This window comes from Peromyscus californicus, unplaced genomic scaffold, assembly GCF_007827085.1.
Source record: "Peromyscus californicus insignis strain IS unplaced genomic scaffold, ASM782708v3 Scaffold_9__1_contigs__length_137607984, whole genome shotgun sequence".
NCBI classification, from domain to species: Eukaryota; Metazoa; Chordata; class Mammalia; order Rodentia; family Cricetidae; genus Peromyscus; species Peromyscus californicus.
The window spans coordinates 98403474-98429954 of record NW_026294617.1 but is presented as its reverse complement, the minus strand read 5'-3'; the positions used below and the strand labels follow the sequence as shown (position 1 = coordinate 98429954).

At 45.9% G+C, this 26481-nt stretch overlaps 1 protein-coding gene across 1 annotated transcript in view; it reads right to left on the bottom strand.

Moving 5' to 3' along the window:
- Alg14 (ALG14 UDP-N-acetylglucosaminyltransferase subunit) overlaps positions 1 to 26481 on the bottom strand; it is an 82995-nt gene that overhangs the window by 1724 nt on the left and 54790 nt on the right. The gene's annotated exons all lie outside the window — the stretch shown is intronic.

Here is a 26481-nt window from a genome sequence, read left to right as displayed (position 1 = left end):
TATTTCTGGGGTTCGCCATTTTGGTTAAGTGGCTGGCTAGCCCCGAAGTCCCACATCTGTCTCTCTCCACCCACCCACGCTGGGCTACAGACTCCTGTGGCTTTTACGTAGGTGCTGGGGGTCCAGGCTCAGATGCTCCCACTGTACAGCAGGCGCTTTGCCTACCAAGCCATCTCGCCAGCACCTTAACTTAGCCAGTCACTTAACTTCCAAACTCTAGCACAGTGGCTGGCTATTTCTCGGTACTCACTGGACGGAGTATCTACTCTTCCCGGAGCCTGACGAATCTTCAGTGTCCCGCAATACAGAGAAAACAGAAAAAAAAAAAAAAATCTAACTATGATCCGTTCAGTTTTCTTTCTTCTACTGACGTCTTTTTAATTTAGAAGAAAATGCTTTCAATGACGATGATGTAGTATCTCTTGGGGCTCCCACCCCACAAACAGGATGGACATTCAAAAGAGGGCTGCCACATGAATGAAGCTTTTTTTTTTTCCCTTCCCTCAAGAGAACTGAATCTGGGCCTGTAACACAGAAGAGCTCTAGTATTTCTGGAGTTCTGCTAATATCTACAAAAAGTCATCAATTTTAAATAAATTCAACAAATGAAATAACAATTCCAATCACAGAATAACTGCAAAGAATTTTTATTGGTCTTTGAAGAAATGAGAGGAATCTTGTTTCATAGACTTATTAGTAAGATAATTTATTACTATTTGAGAGGAAAAAATGTTTTATACAGTATCTTCCTCATATGCCCATATTGGCTGAATTAGTAAAACCCAATAAATCATTTGACTTCCCAACTACGAAACAGGAGGCTTGTAGTTGTCTACACATGCCTATTAGCATCATGCACAATGTCACAAGATCCTTCCAAAACCAAATCCACAAAACATCAGAGACTCTTCCAATGGGATGGGTCTTCAGATACAGGGTTGAATGTCCTTGCACAATAGGACTCTCACCCGGATGGACAGCCCGCCTCCGGGCAAACATGGCTAAGGTTGTAAGGGTCATCCTGCCTAGCTCCATCCTTCCCGCCAGCATGACCACCTAGACACCATTCACAGAGCTCTCTCTGCCCAGTCTCGGGAGGGATCGATCTTTTTTTTTTTTTTTTTTTTTTTTTTTTTGTAGTTTTCTGATGTGTTCTTCCTATAATTTAAATGGTTTCTGTCTTTCATGAAGAACTTTTCATTTAGGATGTCTCGGGTTAGCAGTGACGAAGCAGAGCCAGAGTCCAGCCTTCATCTCCATCAGATCAACAGACCCCCAAAGCGGCACAGCACAAACACAGCCCGAGGTGGGGTGGAAGAGGTCCACAGGCTGCAGGGGACCCAAGACTGGGCAACAGCAGTGGCTCTCACCACCACTGTTAGCAACTCACTATGGCCACAGACCACACCAAACACTTTACACATAAAATGCTTTAATTATTACCCACAGTAATCACTTGAGAGAGGCTCAGCTCCCTTTTCTTGTAGATAAGAAGGCAATCTGCTTGATCACAGGTTTAGGAGGCAGAGAGGTTATATGGCTTCAGGCGACATTTATCCTCCTAGCTTAAACATGGGGACAGCAGGCTAAGTGAGCTGCCTCTGCTGTGGTTGACACCTACACACTCACTCTGAGTCCTTTCCAGGCTTTAGAGTGCCCCCTCCCTCCCAGTTGTGGGGCTGGCCCTGTGCAGCACAGGATGGTCAGCAGCATCCTTGGTCTCTGTCCACAAGACCTCTCCAGTCAAGACAACCAAGAAGGACTTCAAGCTCTCCCACACCTTTCCAGGTGACAACCACTATTAAAGCGCGTCTTTACATCACTCTTCTTTAAAACAGCACAGACCAGAACTAAAGTGACAGCTTGTTGGAACTTGAGTGACACAAAACATTTTAATATGTAGTTAAAAAAAAAAACATACTTATCCATGTGTGTTCACGTCAACATCCAGCTGGCTCTATACAAGTGATTAATACACAAATGACCTGGTCCTGGTGAGAGACGCCTAGACAGCCTCCCATGGGTGGGAGTGAGAGGCTGGTAGAAGGGAAAATCAGAGGTATTCTGTTTGTTTCTTGCCATTCTTCTGTATCTCCATACTCTGAGGCACTTTACAGCACAACTACAAAATCATCAATCAACACGTCAGAGGAAGCACAATATAGGCCCAGGATAAAGTTATTGACAGTGTGTGCAAGGCCCTGGCTTTGACCTCTAGCCCGGGGCAAGGGAGCTAAAGGGGGAACTTTAGGCAAACTAATCTCAAGGAAAAGCACTTTTAATTAAGCACATATTTTAATTCTGAGTTGCAGCGGCCTAGTTTTTTTTTTAATGTGGATTATGATTTTTATTATTCTAAGAAGCATACCACAGAGATTTACTCCAAGCATTGGGGAAAAAGAAGCCTTGTGTTAAACACCTTTAATGTAATGACTGAAAACACAAATTCTCACTGCCCTGGCTGTCTCGCCCTGGCCGTCTCTTCCTCACCATCCTGTAAGCCCCGAGTACTGGCACGACTTACTTCAAAGGCACTCTACAGTCTGCAACAGAACAGAGCTGCCTACAAGGAAAAGAGGAGGCAGGTACAAGGGGGGAAGGAAAGAGAGCGACTACTTCATGCTCAGCCTGTGTCAAGTCAAAGGCTCCCCTCTGGTGACTGGCCACTTGGAACTGGACTGCACATACCCAACCATAGATTTACACTTAGGTGGCTGCTAACACAATGGCTGTTCCCCTACAGGTTTTTCTTTTAAATAATTTATTTTGATCAACTTTGTCCCTTCCCCCCAGTCCTCCCAGGTACGCTCCACCTCCCTACCCTACCCAACTTTATGTTCTTTCTCTCTCCCTAAAAAACAAACAAAAAAATGAAAAAGCAAGAAACAAGTCCCCAACACACACACACACACACACACACACACACACACACACACACACGAAAATCAAAACAAACAGGCAAAAGATAAGGCAAAAAAAAAAGCTGGAACAACGCAAAAAGTCTACAAAAATACCATTGAGTGTTTTATGTTGGCCAACAGCCAACATCTGTTTACCTTTTTCTCAGGAGAACCAGTATATCCTTTGCCCTTAAGTATCTGAATGACTCTATATCCAGCTAGAAGGAAGGAACATATAAATCCTGTCTGACCAGAGCACTGGATTCTTCTGCCAGATGCCACTGGTCCAGCCAAGAGCACACAAGACAGCGGGACATCTGATGGCCTGCTGAGGGCTGAGTGAATGTGTCTTTTCTTTTCTTTCTTTTTTGAGACAGGGTGTTATACAGTCCTGGCTGGCAGGCCTGGAACTTATTACATAGCCTAAGGTAGCTTCAAACTTGTGGCTTCTCCTCCTGCTCTGCACTGAGATCACAGGTGAGGTCCACCGTGCCTGGGTGGAGAAGCACTTTCTCTACTGGAAGCCAGATGTGCGTGGATTTGGGACTTTTGACATCTAGCTTGCTATCATGTGGGGAACTTTAGAATAAAGCCACTGCAAAGGCAAGCAGAGTTGAGCGATGAAGACAGGCCAGGGTCCCTTTGAAGACCGGGTTTAAGATCCATGAATCCAGCTGTGCCTGAAGGAAACCAGATCTTTCCCTAGACTTGCCAGGTATGTGAGGGGACACATTCTATCTTTGCTTAAGCCAGTTTGAATCAAAATTTCTGTGACTGGCAATTAAAAAGCATACTAAGTGATACAATCCTCTATTTTGTCTAATCTTCTAACTAGCTTATTGGCAATATCAGCCAGTAGGTGTTCCATGTGTATCTGTTGGATGAATTACCAAATCAATAAATATACTGTCAAAGCAGGCAGTCTGAGAGATGCACTAACAGCAATGTAAGCTATAGGTCTAGAAAACAGAAAGAGGCCAGGCCACTCCACATATGATGTTATGAGGAGATGCACCAGCCACTCTACATATGATGTCATGAGGAGATGCACCAGGTCACTCTACATATGATGTCATGAGGGGATGCACCAGGCCACTCAACATATGATGTCATGAGGGGATGCACCAGTCCACTCTACATATGATGTCATGAGGAGATGCACCAGGCCACTCTACATATGATGTCATGAGGAGATGCACCAGGCCGCTCTACATATGGTGTCATGAGGAGATGCACCAGCCAAGGACCAAGAACAGTCATAACAGGTTTGCTGTTCTGAATATTTGCGTCACATAGGTCAAGTCCCACTGGCTGAAACATAGTATCTGCATGTATGAAAAGACATGCTTAACTTCATCAGTTTGAAGTTAACTCCCAGCTCAGCAGGAATCTCCTCTCAACCCTGAACTCAGAATTGAGACATCTGGGGTGTTGTGTTGGTTCTAGGTCACTGACATGCAGTTTAGGTTCATCCAGGACAAGACATGTGAAGGTGAGATTGGAAGTCATGCCAAGGCTTCATTCGTTTTTTTATATATAATATATATGTATGTATGTGTATAACACACACACACACACACACACACACACACACACACACACACACACACACATACACCGTCATTTCTTTATCCTTTGGGAATTTCACATCATGCACTCTAATTCTGCCCACCTCCCCTTACCCCTGCAGTGCCCCCTCAAAAGAAAATAAAAAAAAATCAAACCAAAACAAAGCAAGCAAACAAAAACAAGAACAAAACAAAACAAAAATGAAAAACAAACAAACAAAAAACACCTCTTTGCTTCTCCTTCTTTCCCGCCTCTCCAACAGCTCTTCATTCGTCCTGGTGGCGTGGGGAGTGGTGTGTCACACAGTCTACCCTTTTGTCCAATCAGCTTTACTAGCAAATGTTCATTGCAGGAGTCACTGATGTGACTCAAGGCCTTTGGTTTCCAGTACACCATCCTCACTGATGCTCACCGGCACTCCTCTGGGATATCCCATGGCCACCAGAGTCAGGAAGGTCCTGCTGTTATTGTTTCACAGGAGGCCAGGTGTGGTGGTGCATGCCTTTACTCTCAGTTCTTGGGAGGCAGAGGCAGGCACATCATATTCCTGTGAGTTTAAGGCCAGCCTGGTCTACATAGCAAATTCCAGGACAGCCAGGGCTACATAAGGAGACCCTGCCCCAGTACATAATACATTCATACAATTTCAGTTTGTTTCTAAAATCTGATTCTGGTAGCAGCCGACTCCATTTCTCATAGCACAGGAGACACCCCTTTCTAGGCCTCCATCTGACCAGGAGCCACGGGTACAAAGGAGCAGGGCTGGAGGAGAATCTGTTCTAGTGGCAAAGGTGCCACTGGCAGGGCCCAGCACCCAGTGTCAGCGGGACCAGCCGCAGCATGGCTCTGCCTGCTCAGCTCCTACGTCATCTCTCTGTTTACTGTGGCTACTTCATTAGCTCCCCGCCAGTTCTAGAGTTCTCAGTAGTACTACCCTAGCTGCTTTTATCCAGTCAGTCAGAAGGGAGGGTGGTTTGCTACGGAAAACGCTAACTGGCTGAGGGAACCAGGACTAGGAGACCAGCAAACACAGAGTCCGAGTGCCAGAGGACAGACACTCCAACAGCTGCGATTTCCTCGGGCAGGGCGGAAGCGCTGGCCCACTGCACAGGAAGGTGAAGGGCGACACACCAGTGAGACCTCGCTCTAAAAGGAGATGTGCAAGTGTCCCAGGTGTACAGAGGAAATAAACGGCCTTCTACAGGAGACGAGGAGGGTAAAGGCAGCCGCGGGGACTCGTCAGAGACCCGAAACAGACGCATCTGAGACTGTCAGGGAGGGAAGAAAGATGTCACTGCAGGGCGGATGGTGAGACAACAGAGCAGTCGGTCCGGAAGGAAGGCTGGGGTGAGCCTGGGCAGGGCAGTGCTGAGTAGGCACCTGTAGCTGGAGTTTTCCTGCCTGGCCCACAGTCAGGACAAATCTCTCTTACCCGCCAGTCCCAAGCTGCTCAAACCCGATCAAGTAAACACAGAGACTTATATTGGTTTCAAACTGTATGGCCGTGGCAGGCTTCTTGCTAACTGTTCTTACAGCTTAAATTAATCCATTTCTATTAATCTATACCTTGCCACGTGGCTTGTGGCTTACCGGTACTTTACATCTTCCTTGTCCTGATGGCGGCTGGCAGTGTCTCCCCCTCAGCCTTCCACTTCCCAGCTCTCTTCTCCTCCTTGTCCCGCCTATACTTCCTGCCTGGCCACTGACCAATCAGTGATTTATTCATTGACCAATCAACAACACATTTGACATACAGACCATCCCACAACAGGCACCATCAGTGTGTGGACAGCAGGCAGCGGAGGCATGTGTTAGCGGATGAGAGGATGCACACACACGCTTGGCTCACATCGTGCTAAGGTGTATTTCTTCTCTTACATGCTGTCATCTGAGTGGTAACAGGCGGAAACATCTAAACAGCAGGACCAATGTGGAATAACTGAGTCAATCCTAAACACTTGAATCAGTTTATAAACCTCAAGGTCTCTTCCAGGTCTGCTGCTAACAGACTGTCCGTCGTCACTGTGAGCACTGAACTCTACATGTCTGTGCGTAACTAATCTGACCACATGTTTCTGTGCTGACATCTGTGGCTCCAGTGCAGTCCATCCCAACTGCTTTTATTTTTGTTTTGAAATTCATAATTTCCACCACACTGACTTTAAAAATGACATTGAACAGGCTCAAGAGAAAGGAACCAGTGCTTTTAATTCAAAGTCAACCTGATGATCTAAGTCTGTCTCCTCTCAGTCACTCTTCTAATTCTTTTTACCCAGACATAACATCCATGGTTCTTTTAAACCACGTCAAAAGGTAAGCAAGTCACAGGCTCTATCTAAGCTACTGTACCAATGCTTTAAGAGTCCTGGCTCAACCGGGCCATGCTGATCTTGGTGGCCTGACTTGAGGCCATGGAGTCCTCCAGGCCCAGGCTGCTGCTGTGGGCCATGTCTGGGTCCATGGCCCAGCAGCAGCTGGATCTGGGTTGATGTTCATGGCTCCTGTTGCCACTAGGGGCCGAGCAGATGCCTGGAGTCTGGACAGCCTCCTGAGACCATGTTGGTGTCGGAGGGCCTTGCTTCTGCTGGGGCCATACCAATCTGGAAAGCCTGTGCTGCCGTCAGGGCCATGGTGATGTCCGGGCTCGAGCTGCTGCTGAGGACTTGTCTAGCTAGATCTGTGTTCCTGCTGCAGCTGGGGTCTGTGATGATGTCCACGGCCCATGTTACCACAGGGGATAATAGGAACCATGCATGCTGAAATCCAAGGGCCATGCTGAACCAGCCCCATCCCTCACTGGCCCTGCCCCTTGCTGGACACTGCAGCAGAAGAGCTCCCCCCCCCCAAACACCTGAGAGATATGGCCTCACCCCTCACCATGGGAGTGGGAGAGCTGGCCCCATGACATGGGCCTAGGAGAGTTGGCTCTGCCCCTTACCTGAAGGGGACTGTCCCAGTGGCTTGGACTGATCAGCTCAGCTACCACCCAGACCCACACCCTGGGCCTTGGGTTGGCCCACCCTAACATCAACCCCACCTATGACCTGCTGGAGTGTGTGAAGGAAATGGTCCTGTGTAACGATAACTGCAAGGCCTCCATGACGTGAGGCAATAGCAGGATATCCAAGAGGAGTTTTGGTGAGGGTCCAGGGACAATGGTGTGCCAGAGGCCTTGATCCAGACCAATGACATGTTGCAATGAAGATTTTTTCAGGTGTAGCTGATTGGACAAAGGGGTATACTGCATGACACACTGCAGCTCCCAATGCCACCAGGATGAAGAGGTGTTGGAAAGACAAGAGGAGTGAGGTGGTTTTTTGTTGTTTGTTTTGAATTAATTTTGGGGGGTAGTTGATGCAGGGGTGAGGGGTGGATATGAAGGGACTGGGAGGTGAGTGGGATTGAGGTACATGATGTGAAATTCCCAAAGAATCAATAAAGAATTATGTTTTTTTTTTTTAAAAAAGAATACTGGCTCCTCAGTTAGTTACTTGCATTTGTGGGCAATTCAAAAGCACTGTTGACAATTTAACCGAGTTACTGGAAAGGACAGGAAACTTCAGGCCTGTGAGATCTTGTCCAGTTGTTAAGTTCCCAGACTGACAAACCATCACTGATTACTCCTGCTCAGAGGGAATTCCCTACTGACTCTGTGTTCACACAGTCCATCAAGGGGTTGAATGACAGTCATAAAAAAGGAGGGAGTCCCCTCACTTGTGGTAACATGGATGGAACTGGAAGATGCATGTTAAATGAAATAAACCAGGTAGAGAAAGACAATCCTGCATGTTCTCAGTCATGTGTGAAAGCAAAGAAAGTTGATGGCGTCCAAGTCAAGTAGGTATGAGGTCACTCGAGACCCGGGGAGGGAGCAGGCATAGAGTGGGTAACTTGGAACAAAACACAGATCATGGGGGGGAAGGTATTTCTGCTGCAAAACAGCACAAAAGGAAAACTGCAGGTGGTAGCGATTATATATTTCAAAATAACTACAGGAGAGCATGATGCATCGTTTTCCAGCACATGAAAATTATAATATGTGATCATTATACATTGTATAACAAGTTACAATATTATACCATGTAAATGAGTAAAAACAGCATCTATTTAATTGGTTTAAGAAGACATTAAATAGTATGGTGCTTATGGGCTAAGGCTTGGCAATCATGCTATCCTGGACTGGCTGCAGAATGGCATTGTGACCTGGGACACTATTTATTCCATGTCTCAATTTCCCCATTTACAGATTCACCCATTCAAAAAATATTTTATTAAGCAAAGGCAACATGGCAGGTTTTGTTCTGGCATTCAGGATGTATGTATTGATGAATGAAAGTCCTGTTTTCACAAAGGTTACATTCCAGAAGGTAGACAAGAAATAAAAAGATACACATATGGGACTGGAGAGATCAGTGCATGATGATAACCCCCGCCAGACCTAAGGCTACACTGTTTAGACATTTCACACTTGTTGAAGGCTATTTCTCCTCCAAGTACAAAGTCAGTAAAGGAGCTGGGAGCTCGTCAGTGCCCACACTGTCAGCTTTTTAATGTCCTGCTAAGCCAAGTACATGAAGGAAATAAAGACTTAGAAGAGACAGACAAACCCAGCCACACCATCACCAGCGCCGAGCACGGCTTTTGGGCCTCCTGACTGCTTCTGCTATCAGCTGAGGAAACAGAATCTTGGAGTTTTCCTGTTCTCTGCACAAATGGACCAAAGGGCCAACTTCCTGCCTTCTCGGCCTTTTTAGTTTTCCCTGTATTTTTAATCCACTGAAATGTTTTCAACAAGTTCTTAAAAGTCCAGGGGCCCAGTGTTTGTCTTAAGGTAGGACTTTCTGATGCACAGCCAGCCAGAGCTGCAGGTGGCAATATTGAGCACCCATTCTTTGCTAGGCAGAGCCTAATATATTTTAATGTAATTATACATCTTGTACCTGTGGGATATGATCTATCCTTAGCAGTTGCTTCATGCCATAAATACCAAACCCTATATATATTATGTCTTCATATATATATATATATATATATACATATATATATATACACACACACACACACACACACACACACACACACACACACATACACACACACACACACACACACATATATCCATGAAAAAGCTTAATTTGTAAACAAGGTATAATATGGGATTACCAATAACTAATAATAAAATAGAAAAACTATAAAAATATACTGCAGATTTTAGCAACCACAGCATATGATTTTTTTTTCTTTCTTTAAATCAAGAACTTTTACCATTTCACTTACAGGAAGCACTTTATGGCTTTCCTTTGGCATAGTCAAATTGCCAACATTACTACTCTTGAGCTTTGGGGTCATTCCTGAATAAAATAAGGGTTACTTGAACATAGGCACAGTGATGCTATAACTGTCACTGTGATAACCAAGAATGCTTCTCCGTGACTAACGGGCAGGTAGTGTACATTGAGTGGGAATGCTGGACAAGGGACAGACTCACGTGCTGGGAGGGACACGGAAGAAAAGGCCAGAATTTCTCACGCTACTCAAGACAGAAATTGAAACCTTGTAAGTTATGTACTTTCAGAGTCTTCCATTTAATATTTTCAGAGTGCAGCTTACTGTGGGTAACAGAAATTGTAAAAAGTGAAACCGTGGATGAAGGCGGCTATTGTACCTTATTGATATTTTACAATGGCGTCCAAGAACAATGGAGCACACCTTAATCCCAGCACTCAGCGGGGAGGCAGAGGCAGGCAGAACTATGAGTTCCAGGCTAGCCTGGTCTACAAAGCGAGTTCCAGGACAACTAGAGCTGTCACACAGAGAAACCTTGTCTCAAAACCCTGTGAGGCTATTTTCGTATTTTCAATAAAAACCACAGGGACAGAGAAATTCATGGCCATGTGCACAATCACACAGCTTATCAGTGAGTGAGATGAGACTCACACTCAAGACACAAAGGCGAAGTCTGGGTTTGTTTCTCCCTCGCACAGGCACACCTTAGGCCTGTCAATCAAATCCCACTTCAGCCAGAAGTAGGATGAAGGGAAGGAAGTGCCAGGCAGAGTGTCGTCGAAAGTTTACATGTGAAAACCTGGCAACTATTAGGAAAGTGTTAGGGTCTGAACAGGGAACTCAGTGGTGGGCTGCAGCATGCTGGTGGAGTAAGGCAGACTCGTGGACTAGCTACTTCTGTACAGTTGTAACAAACTACATAAACAACTGAAAGGGGGGGATTTCTTTTCCTCATGGTTCCAAATGGTCCATTCCATCACAGCCAGGAAGAAATGCCAAGCAGAGATTAAAGGGGACAGATGACAGGGTAGAGCGTCAAAAGGCCCCAAAGGATATTCCTCAGAGACCTACTTCCTTTAATGATGGCTCTACCTCTGCTTTCCAGTAATTCCCAATAAAGCATATTATTACCTGTTGAAGTATTAATCCATTCATTAGAGCAGAGTCCTCATTTTTGTTTTGTTTTGTTTGTTTGAGACAGGGTTTCTCTGTGTAGCCCTGGCTGTCCTGGAACTCGCTCTGTAGACCAAGCTGGCCTCGAACTCAGAGATCCGCCTGCCTCTGTCTCCTGAGTGCTGGGATTAAAGGTGTGCTCCACCACCACCTGGCTTAGAGTCCTCATTCTTAACGGTCTCTGGAGACACTCTCACAAACAAATACTGAGGTGTGCACCGTCTCCCAAGTATTTCCCAATCTAAGCAAGCTCAACCATGAGTAAGGCCTTTCTGCAGAGGAAATAGTAAAAGGATTAACACTTTTAAAACAGAAAAGAACTGGCTTGAATTCAAAGTAATTATACAACTCCTGGCTCCTGTTGAGGCCTTCTCGTAAGCAGGTAAGTGAGAGCTTCAGAGGACATTTCCTCAATTTTTGTCTGAATTCCTATGCATTGAATTTCTATCTTGCTGGACTGAAAATCAGCCTGCAGTTTTCCTTAAATATTTTATGTGCAAACTAATTTTGTATTTTAAAGAAAGCATAAGAGCTTTTATAGAAGAATATCTGACTGCTTAATTCTAAGACAAGAGGATACAGAAAAACACTGATGGACCCCTACTCCACCCCCCTCGCGTGTGTGTGTGTGTGTGTGTGTGTGTGTGTGTGTGTGTGTGTGTGTGTGTGTATGGGTGTGGGAGAGATAGATAGATAGATAGATAGATAGATAGATAGATAGAGAATATGAAGTAGAGTTGGAGACCAAAAACACAGACAAAATGGAATTTGACCACCTGAGCTGCACCAAACAGCTGTGCTCTTGTATTAAACAACATGGTACTCTAGAGCAAAGTTTAGACTTCACACCTTGAATGAACAGCTACAGTCCTCTGAAGAACACGTGCTCTACTCTCTGTGTGTTCAGGGTCTCAAAAGTGGCTTCTTCTCGAAGTTGCCCGTGTATTCTCCAGCATCCCAGCAATGCTGCAATCATGCCCAGGAGCTCAGTAGTGTCTCCAAAGTTGCTACTGACTTCAAGTTTATCTGAATGATGCCATTTGCCTGGCTGCATGAATGACTGCCTCCTGCTGTAGACTTAAAGCAGGAGCATTGGCAGGATCGGAGGAACTCATCAGTCGATCTCCGCACCACTCAGAGTTTCTTATCCACCTAAACTACAGAGTGGAAATGCAATTCTACACCAGTGGTTCTGAGCTCCCCAAACCACAGCCACCCAGGGACTCTTGTTTAAAAATGTAGAGTCTTTCTAAATTGGAATTCCTGAGTCGAAGGCCAGGGATATTCACTTTCAACCACTCTCCGATGATTTGGTGTACATCAGCACTTGGAATTTCTACTTGATTAGACACGACGCTGCAGCCTGGCAGTCTTCAGGTTCGGCACTGAAACCCACATCACTCTTACAAGTGGGTCTGTGTGTGCCAAAGGGAGGGTAGCAAGAGAAGGTACGGTGGCAAATTAGTCACTTTTCTACTGCTGTGGTAAGACACCATGACCGAGGCAACTTACCCAGAGGGATAGGGTGCATCATGGCCGGGAATTGTGGCAGCAGGTGGCAGATATGGTAGCAGGAGCAGCTGAGAGTTTACATCTTGAACCACAGATGGGATGCAGGGAGAGCTAACTCAAAATGACACAAGTCCGTAAGGTCAAAACCTGCCCCCAAGGACATACTTCCTCTCAAAAAGCCACACCTCCTAAGCCTCCCCAAACAGTGCCACCAACTGGGAACCAAGCATTCATGCAAATGCCTGACACTATGAGGGACATTGTGGTGGTTGAGTAGAAATGCCCCCCAGATCTCCGAGTTGGTGGTGCACGCCTTTAATCCCAGCACTTGGGAGGCAGAGGCAGGTGGATCTCTGTGAGTTTGAGGCCAGCCTGGTCTACAGAGCAAGTTCCAGGACAGCCAGGGCTACACAGAGAAACCCTGTCTCGAAAAACAAAACAAAACGAAAAGAAATGGCCCCCATGGACTCATGTGTTTGAATGCCTTGTGCATAGAGAGCAACACTATTAGGAGCTGTGGCCTGCTGGAATAGGTGTGGCCTTGTCGGAGGAAGTGTGTCACTAAGAGTTGGGATTTGAGGTCTCAGAACCTCAAGCCAGTTATCTGCCTGTTGCCTGCGGATCGGGATGTAGAACTCTCAGCTCCTTCTCCAGCACCATGTCTGCCTGCATGCCACCATGCTTTCCACCATGATGATAACGGACTAAACCTCTGAAACTGTAAGCTAGCTGCAATTAAATGTTTTCCTTTATAAGAATTACCCTGGTCATGGTAAAACCCTAACTAGACCACCACAGATGGGTACTGGAGAGCCAACACAAGCCATCCTCTCTCCTCCTGCTCAACACCACCATGGGGGCAAACAGTCTAGCTGAACAACTCTAGAGACTCAGTAGCAGAGATGTTTGGCCAGAAACGCCCCCCCCCCCCCCGCCCCATCCGTTAGGTTCAGTGCCCCTTACACCCCAAGTACCCCTGGAGGAGACAGCTAGCCTAAGGCCTCAAAGTTTGCTCCATAGTTACCCAAAATACTTTTTAAAAGCTGATGGCATTCAGAAGACATGGACAGACAGGATGTAAAGGTGGCGTTATAACATATCCCCGGGTTTACCCAAGCTCGCCTTAGTCTCCAGGGTTCTGTCCCATCCCTTCTCGGAGCACGTGAGGGATGGTTTGCTGGCCATGCCTGGCATCACAGCCTCACTGAGGCCGGGTGCTCAGTCTATCAGCGGAACAGAGTGAGGTTCCTGTCAGAACAGACGTTTAAAGGCATGGGCAGCAGGGTTTAAATGAATCCAACAAGTAATTTGGAAAAGAACTTGCCTGACCCAAAGTCAAAGTTTCTTTAAAAAGGAATTCCCAGCCACTGTAAGAATTCTGTACCTCTTGAGCTCCTAACTCAAAGATGGAGTTCCCTGTTTCTGGAAACACGTTTCTGCCCGGTAAGTATCTGACCTGCTAGGGAAGGAAGGGCTGGGGACACTTTGGAGCTGACTGCTTGGTGCCCGGCTCGGTCCCGGCTCGGTCCCCCTCGCCTGTGTGACGTGGGGCCGTTATTTCTCCTCTGCTTGTTTCCTCACATTTAAAATGAAGAGTCAAGCAGCGTCTCTCCCGTTGGGTCACAGTGAAGGTCAGCGAGGAAAAGCTTGACAGTCTTCCATCGCTGCAGCTACCGGAAGCCCCACAAGCTCAGGGAAGAGAAGCCCTGTGGCACACACACAGCTGCTGTTCTTTCCAGCTCTACAGTGCCTCTTCTGACTGAATTCATTTCCCCCCTCCCTCCAAGCCAGCCCAGGGTACTGCTGCACCACAATCCAGGCGCCTTCCGCTGGGCAGTGAGTTCTCAGGTTCTCTTTAAGTAGTTTGTAAGGAAAAAAGAGAGGTAGAAACAATAATAAAAAATGAACCCCTATTTTTGTGTGGTTCAGCTAAGAGAGCCAACAATTACACCATGCTACTTATTGGTAGGATTTCTCGGGGTAAGACTTAAAAGTCCACTACGAGATTTAGACAGTGCATTAGGGTATGAAATGGAACGATCTTATCCAGGATTAAGTCACACTTCCCGAGTGTGACAGAGTGTTTCCAGGGAGAGTAGGTGCCACGCAGTCTTCAGTCTGCTTGCCCATTGTTCACAACTCACACCTCCACTGAGTCTAACTCCATTCAGCCATCCCTGCCAGCCCACCATGGTGTGAGGTTTTGAAACTGAGAGCTGGGTCTGGAAACAGAAACAGGCTCCCTCTGGGTACAGGAAGTGATGGCAGTGGGAAGGCATTAAAGGGAACAGAAGCAAGGCACTCACGTGTGCAACAGACACCAACTTGAAATTCAACATTAACTATAAGCCAGTGTGTTTAAATCCATGTTGTAACTGGAACTATACCACCAGCCTGTCACTTTCGGTTGTCTTACCTCTATGTCTTTATTGTGGAATTTATGCAAGAGTAGAGGGTCAGCATGGCTGAATGATCACCATCTGGAGGCGGCAGCCTTGGGCTACCTGGGTTTGTATCTTGTCTCTGCTACCTAGCCATCAGACTTGGGCTAAGTTAAATTTCTTTCTAGGCCCAGCTTTCTTATTTACGAAACGGGGGTAAGAACAGCACGTAACTACCTCACAGAATTGTTGTGACGACTACATGAATTAAAATGTGTACACCATCACAGTGGTATCTGGCAGTTTCTTGGTGCTAAGGGCTTGGGATGATGAGTCAGCCTTCAGGGAACGTAACCTATAAATGTGGTATGTATTCAATCCCTAGTATATGCTTCTTTGCACAAAACAGGTCACCGATGTTTCAAGAGGACCTGCAGAGACACTGCCCACTCGCTCTGGAGGTGCGGGCCAGTTTAACACCACAAGGCCTCAGCACAAGCAAAGGCTTTGGACAGTGGGCACTTCCCAACCGTGAACAGAAAGCTTCTAGAACAAGTCATTAGTTATACAGTCTGTGTCCCATTCCTGACACTCTTTAAAAGCTTTAAAACGGAGGCTGAGGAGATGGCTCAGTTGAAGTGCCTGCCTCACAAGCATGAGGACCCGCGTTTGTATCCCCAGGACCCCCAGAAACAGCTAGGTGCAGCAGTGCACACCAGGAATTTAGCACTGGGAAGGGGAGATGGAGGTCAGAGGACCCCTGGAGGCCCACAGGCCAGGCCTATGTGGCTCATGGCCAGTCTACTACAGAAACCCTTTGGACACCAGACAGGGCAGAGTTTAAGAGGAACGGACGGCACTCATCGTTTAAGCACGCAGACAGGGAGGAACGAAAGAGGAACGGTACTAACTGTTCTAAAGCCACAAAATGGACTCCTTTCTCTACCCTGCAAGAAACAGCACCCGCTTTCCTTTCCTTCATCACTGCTTTTAGACTGCTCTTTCAGAATCTTAAACTTCTAATAACATACTATAAAAACAAACCACAGGACAGCCCATTCCAGAGACTGAATTCCCTCCATCCCAGGCAACTTTTAAAGCAAAAGAAGGCAGTTAAAACAAAACAAAACAAATAGAATAGACATAAGTTCACAGGATAAAAAATGTCTGGCTTAGCATCCCATGAGGTATGTGGAATGAGACTTCACGCACTTTATTTGAATACTTAGATGTAATTATGCAGGAGACAGGAGACTGTGTTATATGCTGGTATTCTTGAAAGCTCGTGACCCCCCAAGTATCCCCAATACACGGCTTATTCTCATTATGACCCCCTCTTCTACCTCTCCACTGGCAAATGTGTGTGGGGTGAGGGCAGTGTCACCCTGCACCCTGTGGGGACTCTGTTGTTCATTTTCTGGTCGGCCTCTCTCTCCTCAGTTGCAATGGTCCTCTGTGGTGACTCTAACCCTGCAGGAACAGGGCCCCAGGCAGCCAAGTCATTTCAAACCTTTTTATTTGTTTGTTTCATTTTTTTCTGAGACAGGGTTTCTCTGTGTAGCCCTGGCTGTTTTGGAACTCATTCTGTAGACCAGGCTGGCCTCAAACTCAGAGATTCAGCTGCCTCTGCCTCTGAGTGCTGGGCTTAAAGGCATGCACCACCATCACCTGGTTTGAAATTGTATCTTAATAGTTATCCCACCTAAAACTGTTTCTCCCATTCCCCTTTAGACCCAAACCCTCCTAATTCTACTCCGAAAGTTTCCCTCATCTGGCCTTCTCTAGATTTCTACTGCCCTTGCCTGCTGTGGCCCATCTTCCCTCTCACCTGACTCAGAGGCCTACCTGCTGTCCACCTCCCCCTCCTGTTTCCTCTTTATCTCTCTAATGCATGTAATGCATCTAATGCATGTTCACCTCAAATGCAAATCTGCTCATGTCACTGTTTAAGTTCAGTGGCTTCTGGCTGTCTAAACGCCCTGAATGAAACATCCTTTCCTCAAACTCATTACGTACCCTGCCCCTCTGCAGGATTGCAGTTTCAAGGTTCACCTGTATCCTGCCCCTCTGCATGACTGTAGTTTCAAGGCTACCCTATATCCTACTGCTCTGAATGATTGCAGTTTCAAGGCTCACCTATATCCTACTGCTCTGAATGGTTGCAGTTTCAAGGCTCACCTATATCCTACTGCTCTGAATGATTGCAGTTTCAAAGCTCACCTATATCCTACTGCTCTGAATGGTTGCAGTTTCAAGGTTCACCTATATCCTACTGCTCTGAATGATTGCAGTTTCAAGGCTCACCTATATCCTACTGCTCTTAATGATTGCAGTTTCAAGGCTCACCTATATCCTACTGCTCTGAATGGTTGCAGTTTCAAGGTTCACCTGGATTATTGTCTCTTAGTAGAGAAACCATACAAGTATTGTTCCAGGTAATGAATAAAGAGATACAATCTCCTGTAAGGAGGCCTGCCTGTGGCCATGCACTAGACAAACGGTGACCAGCTGACTAGGCAGGCACAGGCAGTTTCATGATTCTGAAGTATATTTGATCGTTCCCAGTACAAATTAGTGAGTTCTCTGTCCAAATTAGTGAGTTTGAAACACACAGGTTGGATTAGCAGAGATTTGGCCAGGATGAATGAATTCAAGCTGACTTACTGGAAATCAAAAGCTTTAGTATCAGGACTCCCAGACTAAAGAAACAAAACAATAATAGGAGAAGGAGAAGAATCAGCAAATTAGGGATCCAGAAAGAGAATAAAGAGATATACTAAACCCAGTGAATGGCAGTTCTAGCTCAGATGGGTCTGATCGAAGGACACCTCTCTCACGCTCATGCTCTTTATAAACAGCTTTGATTGCTGGAGGACTGAGGGCCCGTGTTTTCCAGGTGAAGGAACAGAAAAGCAATACTCACATTGTTTACCATGGTAATCACTGGTCAAGTATAAAGCTCACTTCCTGCTTCACCAGAGCAAAAGGAACTCGCAGATCTCAGGAGGAGACAGCATTACAGAGCTACTTCTTAGTCTTCCCATTCTTATGGATTCAGCCAAGCACCCTACCCCTGAGCAACATCTCTACGCTTGTATCTTATTTCTGAATTCGTTGTGAATACAGGAGGGGAAGTCAGAGGGCTAACAGCCTCCCGAGAGCTAAACACAAGGCACAAATATATATATTCACTAAGTATTTGTTAAATAAATGAATGAATTTGTCCAAGGTCATGTGGTTAATAAGTAACAGAAAAGGGACTTGAATCCATGTGTGATGGAAAGTCCATGGTTTTCTAAAATTCCACTCCAGTGGTTCTTGTATAAGTTTTATTTCTGGGCTTTAAATGGGCTGCCAGGGAATTGGAAACACCGGCTGGCAGAAGCATTAACTACCTAAAAACACACGTGCGCCGAGACCTCCGCTGAGGATCTATACCCACGACAGTGGCAAAGGATGAGTTGAGCATGTCTGTTTGCCCTCTGCCACTGCACGGGCCAAGGCTGATTCCCCTCTCTAGGAAAACGAGAGGGACCAGAACTGCAGATGAGTAGTTAAGTGACTGAGCAGCAGCAGGCAGCAGATGGGGAGGAGAATGGGATGCAGCAGAGCATGAAGATGCATGAGCAGGAGGGGTGAGTGAGGTAAGGGACTCAAGACAGAGGCCCAGAAGGGACCAGTTGGGATGTGGGGAGGAGGCAACAGACGGAAGAACCCAAGAAGAACAGAAGGAAAATCCCAAGAGATAAAAGGATAGAGGGAAAATGCATGCGCGCGCGCGCACACACACACACACACACACACACACACACACACACACACACACACACGCACACATATACATGGACACAGACACATGGACACAAACAGAGAGAATTTAAAGAGGAACCAGATATAAGAATAGGAGTCAATTGCTTGCAAGGAAAATAGCCACTGTCTATTTCATGTCAAAATGGTGACAAGTGACCCTTCTCCTCAACCCAAAAAAGTGTCAGATGTTGTGGTTTTAATCCCAGCACTCGGGAGGCTGAGCAGAGGGATCATTAGGTTCTAGGCTAGCCTGGGCTACATAGGGGGCTCCTCTCTTAAAAGGCAACGCAAAGCAAAATTAAAACTAAACAAATACACAAAAAAGATGAAGTTAAAGGTGGCTGGGTGCCAGCATCCTAGTTGAAAACGGTTTGGGGAGCCAATAGACAAGGCAGAAGGGAAGTCGGAAGGCACACTGAAGGTGCCCCCCCTCCCCCGCCACTAGCAGCCCCCGCCCGCCCGCCCGCCCGCCCGGCACAGAAGGGGCTGTTTGGCTGCCAACCGGGAACGCAGCGGGATACTCACTGAGCTTTAAAAGAGTATCTGGTAGAATTCAGGACTGTGTACTCACAGACGACATATAAAAACAGGGGCTGTCTTTGCCTTGCAAGCAGTTTTTCTGCCCGTTTTAAAGGCCGGGCGTAGCTGCTCCCCCCCCCCCCCCCGCGCCCCCCAAGTGGTGCACAAAGAATTCTCTGACACACTGCGCCCACCGCAGATGAAAGCGCTTAAGTGTGAGTGAAAGCAACAGTGTTGGGAGTGACATTTACCAGCGGAAAACAGTGAAATCAGAGCGTTCCAGTTCACGGAGATTAAATGTCAGGACTTCAATGTTTAGCTGAGCATTAACTACGGACGTTTTTAAAAATGGAGGATTCCGTTTTCTATTGTAAACAGTACTTCAGAAATCAAAAAGAAAGACTTTAAAAGCAAGGAAGTAATTGGGACAGGTTGGATAGGGAGGTATAGGCTGTTACTGAAGTCAGCTCAGCACATGGGCTGGGTGGTGTCCGATGGCCTTCACACTGAGAGGGAGGTGACTTTCCCCACTCTTCACACTCAGCCGGGTGTCAGTCAAAACCCAAAATACATATTTCCCACGCTGGGAAACTTTAAAGGTTTTTTTTGTTTTGATTGTTCTTTTAGAATGAATACTTTTTTTTTTGGAGACAAGTTTTCTCTGTGTAGTTTTGGTGCCTCTCCTGGATCTCGCTGGCCTCGAACTCACCAAGATCCACCTGTCTCTGCCTCCAAAGTGCTGGGATTAAAGGCGTGAGCCACCACTGCCCAGCTACTTTTTGTTTTTTTGGTTTGTTTTTCAAGACAAGAGTTTCTCTGTGTTGCTCTGTCTATCCTAGAACTCACTCTGTAGACCAGGCTGGCCTTGAACTCAGAGATCCACCTGCCTCTGCCTCCTGAGTGCTGAGATGAAAGGTGTGAAGCCACCACCGCCCAGATAGAATGTGTACTTCTTAACCTACAAAAAAAGTTAGAGAAGAAAATGGATCCCCCCACCCCCACACTTTAAGCATATTTTCCCACAGATGTATTTATTTATGACAAAATTGGTTAGAGTTTCTAAATATAATATCCATTTCGTGCATGCATGCATTCGTGTGTGTGTGTGTGTGTGTGTGTGTGTGTGTGTGTGTGTGTGTGAGAGAGAGAGAGAGAGAGAGAGAGAGAGAGAGAGAGAGAGAGAGAGAGAGAGAGAGAGGCAGAGAGGCAGAGAGAATCTCAGTCAGTCTCAGACAGGACAGTACCGGCAGTCAGTCCTTCCATCCTAACCAGCCAGTAAGTACTTTGTCTGGTTTCCGTACTGTGGGGTATTGGGCACATACAGAGCTAATGAGTTGGATACTGTTTCAAGCCATTGCCTTAAACCTTTGAAGTTTTGTATTTAATCCTCAATATCTCTATGGTGTAGCTAATATTATTCCCATTTTACAGATAAGAAGACTAGGGCTTCAGAAGAGATTAAAGACTTTACTTAAGACCACAGGACTATTAAATCACGTGGGATTTAAACTCCAGCCACTGACTTCAGAGCCTGAGTAATTAACCTCTAGTTAAGAAATTCAAAGTCTAACTGAGATCACAGGCACAGGAAGAGACAAGCAGACAAGACCGATGAGACAAGGACATGAAGAGACACACTGACTAACTGAGGTCCAGGCAGTCTCAAAGACTGAGTCTTGATGACAAAGGGGAGCCTCTTTGGAGGGCAAAGACAGTAGTTCATCCAGGCATAGGAAACTATAAATACCAAAGCTCTGAGTGTTTACCACATCCCTGAATGGTCAGAGTTTGATGTGTATAAGAAACAAAGAGTCTGGAAACAGAGACATGGACGTGAAGCCAGCCCGGGTGAAGGCGAAAAGGGAGGTGAGAGCAGGGTAACGGAGAAGGCCAGGATCGGGAGGGTGTCTAAGCCATGAACGAAGTGGTCTGGTGACCCGTTAGAGGTGGTGAAGTCGGCAAATCTACACTTGCTAAGAAGGTTTTAAATTATGTAGTGTAAGAATAACAACTACTGAGATAAAGAGACTGCAGGTGGGCCAGGGAGGAGGAAGATGCTGTCTTAGCTCAGTTTGGGAAAACTAACCTTGGATACCTGGGCATCTTCGACTGCCTTCTCCACTCCCATCAGTAGGGAGTACCTTCGGTACCAAGCAGTAAGGATGTAAAAAGGGGGAACAGAACGGGGCCCTATCCTAGATCTCAGTCTGGTTCTCAGGGGTGACATGGAGCACACAGTGACATCTCTGCTTTATAGGGGCTGATGGGTGCTGCCAGGGACATAACATTCTGCAACACTTGGGACTGAGATGATAAAGCACTGTCCTGTGTGCCTCTCGACTTCCAAATGTCCCCTGGACATCCATGTGAGCAAGCCTAAATCCTAATTCTGTTTTACATAGAAGTAAAACAAAGTTGGCCTGCTTTCTATACACTGGATAGTGCCACACAGAGCCTTCAGAGATACAGGAATTATACTTCGTCTTGTTTGGAACGTTACTGAGGACTGTCACTATTTAACACTATCCCATCACCGGCATCGAAGTGTGCAGTTTGTGGGCTGTCAGGTGGAACCGTAGCTCCATGGATTCTGAACGTGGATTCACCTGTGGGGTCATGCTGGGTATTTAGGCACTAAAGACATATATTTTGATTGCAAATTACTTTGTTTTCCCCTCTTCTTTATAATGGGGTAGACACTGCAGTTTTGGGTTATGTGCAAGAGTGTGCACGTGGAGGTCAGAGCAAAAGTCTGCACTCTTCTCCCACTCTGGGTCCTGGGGATGGAACTCAGGTCCTCAGGATTGTGTGGTGAGTCCCCGGCCGGCTGAGCCATCCTCTTGATCCTGGACTACAGAGCTGTGCCTGACCCGCCATGCTCACCTGACCTCTTGCCAACTGACTACCACTTCTTCAAGCATCCTGTGAACTTTTTACACAGAAAATGCTTCCATAACCAGCAGGAAGTAGAACATGCTTGCCAAGACCTTGTCAAATTCTAAAACAAGGGTTTCACAGCACAGGAAGAAACAAATTTAGTTTTCACTGGCAAAAACAGGTTGGTCCAGGGTGAGTCAGGTGACCTCTGAGTGTGAGGTCAGCCTGGTCTACATTGTGAGTTCCTGGCCAACCAGGGGTGCATAGTGGAGACCCTGACTCCAAAATGGGGGAGTTGATTATAATGGCTCCTATTTAGTAAAGATATGTTTGATCCTGTTTATAATGATCTGATATCCACAGTCCAAAATCATGATTTCTTTTGTATCAACATAAGTGCACGTCATAAACCGTAAAAAGGCTAATAAGGAAGGAAGGTTACTGGCCATGGGAGAGCTTGGAAGGCCCATGGGAGTGCGAAGCAGGGGCTGACTGATGACCTCTGTCAGGTAACTCCAACATGCAGTTCATCTTGGCACGGGCCTGACTTGTGTCTTTTAGATACCCTTGCTGTAGCTCCCCGGTCAAAGCCCTTGTTCTGGAAGGCCCCAGTGGACAGAACGTGATGTAGCCCCTGCCTGTGGTGGCTCTCCCAGGCTCGGAACACAGTGGCCGAGATGCTTTCTGGTTTATCTTCTCTCCTTTGGGCTGAATCTCCTGACTTCCTCCAACTGTTTCTCATATAACTTGGTTTCATATTCCTTTGCCATCTGGGTCATTTACTGAATAAGTTCCAGTTTGTCAATGGTCCTTTAAAAGCGTGGTGCCAGAACCAAATGTGGTTTCCAGAGCAGAAATACATAACTATATTTCCTAATGCTCCTAAAAGGGAAATGCTCTTCCTTCACAGAGAGCAGGATGAAGGAGGGAGGAAGGAGGAGGGGAGGAGGGAGGGACAAACTGCTCAATCAATGTATCTTCAGTACTGAAAGATTTCCTTTTGCTTTAAGCAAATTCCACTTGAAGTTTAATTTTTTTTTTTGTTTTTGTTTTTTGTTTTTTGTTTTTCGAGACAGGGTTTCTCTGTGTAGCTTTGCGCCTTTCCTGGGACTCACTTGGTAGCCCAGGCTGGCCTCGAACTCACAGAGATCCGCCTGGCTCTGCCTCCCGAGTGCTGGGATTAAAGGCGTGGTGTGCGCCACCACCGCCCGGCCGAAGTTTAATTTTTTAATTTTTTAAATTTTTTGGTTTTTGGAGACATGGTTTCTCTGTGTAGCTCTGGCTGTCCTACAACTTGCTCTATAAACCAGGCTGGCCTCAAACTCACAGAGATCCACCTACTTCGTCTCCCGAGTGCCGGGATTAAAGGCGTGCATCATTACCACCCAGCTGAATTTGAAAATTTAATTACATTTATTTACTTAGTGTGTGTGTGTGGTGTGTATGGGGGGGGGGTGAGCATATGCCACGGTGTATGTGTGGAGGTCAGAAGACGACTTGCAGGCCTGAGCTCCTTCCTTCCTGGGGACTGCAGTTAGGTACAAATGCCTAAAGCTGGTGAGCTGTTTTCAGGCCCTCCATGTTAATTCTTAATACTTAGAACTAGATTGCTGATCTCAAAGAACGTTCCCCTTGTTTCGTTTCAAGGATTACATTTAAAAACGTGGGTCTGGTTAAGAAATAACAATTTTTTACATTTATTTATTTATTAATTCATTTGTGTTTGTGTGGGGGGTGTGCGTGCTTGCCATGACTCTACAGTGTGGGGGTCAGAGAACAACCTGCTGGAGTTGGTTCTCTCCCACCATGTGGGTTCTGGGACTCGAACTCAGGTCATTAGACTTCATCAGAATTGGCAGCGCATCCCGTTACCCACAGAGTCACCTTACCACTCCTTATTTTTATTTTCTGATAGCATCTACCCACCAGTCTCCTATGTCAGTTTCTAACCGCAGCATTTTCCTCTTCATAGACTCTGTCCTGACCAAGTCCTAAGTCAGTCTAACGGATACAGAGACACCACCCATTCCAGGGAGAACAGCCTACTGCTCCCTTCCCAGGACGGCTGTGGTCAAACCCATTTGTTCAAGTTAGGCACCTGACCACCTCTCAGAACCTTGGTCTACACACATCTACTCACAGGGTATAAAGGTGAAGCTCAGTTTCTTTATTATTGAGAGTCATAGAGACACTGATGACAATCAATGATAAAGTTCCATTTGGGCTCAAAAATGTAAAAAAAGGGACTGTCTATAAATGAATTTAGGGCATCTCTGATGGTAAAAAATGTTGGTTTTACATGACATAAAAGAGGAACAAGCTACTGTATCTGGTATTTCTATTAGCTGTGTGATTACTGCTTGTGATTATGGAAAATACCACAGGGGTGACTTAGTTCTTTTTGCCATTCTTAAATTAAAGAGAGAGAGAGAGAGAGAGAGAGAGAGAGAGAGAGAGAGAGAGAGAGAGAGAGAGAGAGAGAGTTCTTGACTGGAAAGACAAAAAAAAGTACCAAAATATCACTCCATATTTAGTAAAAAGTTTTACAAATTTGGGAGCCAAATATCAAATTCCAACAGTGCCTAGCAGAAATAAACAAGCAAAGCTCCTCCCTATATAAACAAAGACACCAAATAAGGGTAGAAGAATTGTCCTGACTACGTCTTTACAATAGTGTGCTGACCCAGTCACGCTGTAGTAAGAAAAGAAGGACAAGGGAGAGGTGGGAGAGAGATGGAGAGGCTTGGGTAACTTAGGAAGGAAACCTGTAGCATCCAGTGACCTCCTGCAGAAGACAGGCTCCTCCAGCTGAACCCCCACAGCAGAGCCTTTGGGGTGTGATTTCATCCAGGGCAGCACTCTCCTGAATGAGACGAATGCCTGTGACAAAAGAGGTCCCAGAAATTCCCCGGCCCCCTCCCTCTATGTGAAGTGATAGAATTGTCTGAAGGAGGAAGTAGCCTCTCGCCACACAGCAAAGTGGCCATGGCTGTCACCTTGGACTTCCTAGCCTGGACAGCATGGAGAAATACATTTTTGTTGTTGTTGTTGGTGGTGAACAGCCAGCCAGTTTATGGTCTTCTCCTGGCGTACCCTGAAGAGACTTGGGCCTTTCCACATAAAATGAGATTAAGCTTCTTCTTACTCTTTATATCCATAAACTGAATTTGTTGGTAGGTATTGATGAGTAGGGCACGTGTCTACCATTCATGAGGCCCCAGGTTTGATTCTCATCACCATAAAACAAAGATCAATCAAATAAAATCCACATGGACTTTAATTTGGATGTTCGGATGAATGTCACAGTAACTTGAAATGATAGATAGCATCCAGCTTTAGAAACAGAGTTGGAACAAAACTTTCTAGAACTCCATTACAGTCGCCTCGTTCCGTTTTACTAAAGCAAGCTATCACAACGGAATTGTACTGGATGGGGCAAGACTTTCGGGGCTCAAGTACCAATTAGTTCCTTATATTTGTACCGGAGAGATACAAATGCCACCTTTAACAGTCACAAAGGCTGAGTCAGCATTAAGGCAGGTTTGGCTGCAGCCCCTGATCGGGCAACACTTCTGGTTAGTCACACACTGTCTTCATACGTGGGGGGCTCCACCCTGAGAACATGTGTGCCCCATGATTGGAGAGGTTTGTTCTAAATAGACTTCCTTTGGTAGAATTTTCTAGTATATTACTTTAGAATCAATGAATCAAAGACTCTAGCACTGGAAGGGCCTTAAAGATCAAAGGCCGAATAGCAAGCTCTCTAATCTAATGAACTGTTTCTAAGCCTTGCTTGTATTTGCTGTTAGTACAGAAAATCAGTCCACAACAATGTCCTCACTGTTAAAAATATTAGGATTACTCTATATGTCTAAACACAGAATTGTCTTAATTTTCCATGACAGGGTACATGACAAGCCATATTTAAACCTGACCAAAAGTTATTGTTTATCCACAATTTACCCTAAGCCTCCATTGAAAAAAAGTTTCCTGGTTTTCATAATAAAAACGCAATGACCAGAATCTGGATATTTACAGTGTTTTGTCAGCAACTGAAACAATACCCAACATCTGCACAAGACAAAGGAAGTCAGTGACTACTTCAGAATCTCCAAACTGATTTATTGGCCTGGTAAGGACTAGACTCCAACTTGGATATTCTACTGTTCTTGGGTCTCCAGTGAGATGAACTGTTTTAGCATGTATTTTTAGTCATGGGTTATTTTTATTTGATTAGCATTGCCTTTAAATCACGTCCCCTCCACATTTTCCAAATTTACAATTCTCACCGACTTTCGGAGCTTCGTTCTGATGTGACGGTCTCCGGTTTACTCTTTACTAGTTTTACCGCTCTATACTCAGGTCACTCTCAGAAATACAAAGTGATGGTTATGGAACAAGTTCCAATTACTCCCCAGAGACTGCAGGCGTCTGGGCGGGCTGTCTGTCCAGTG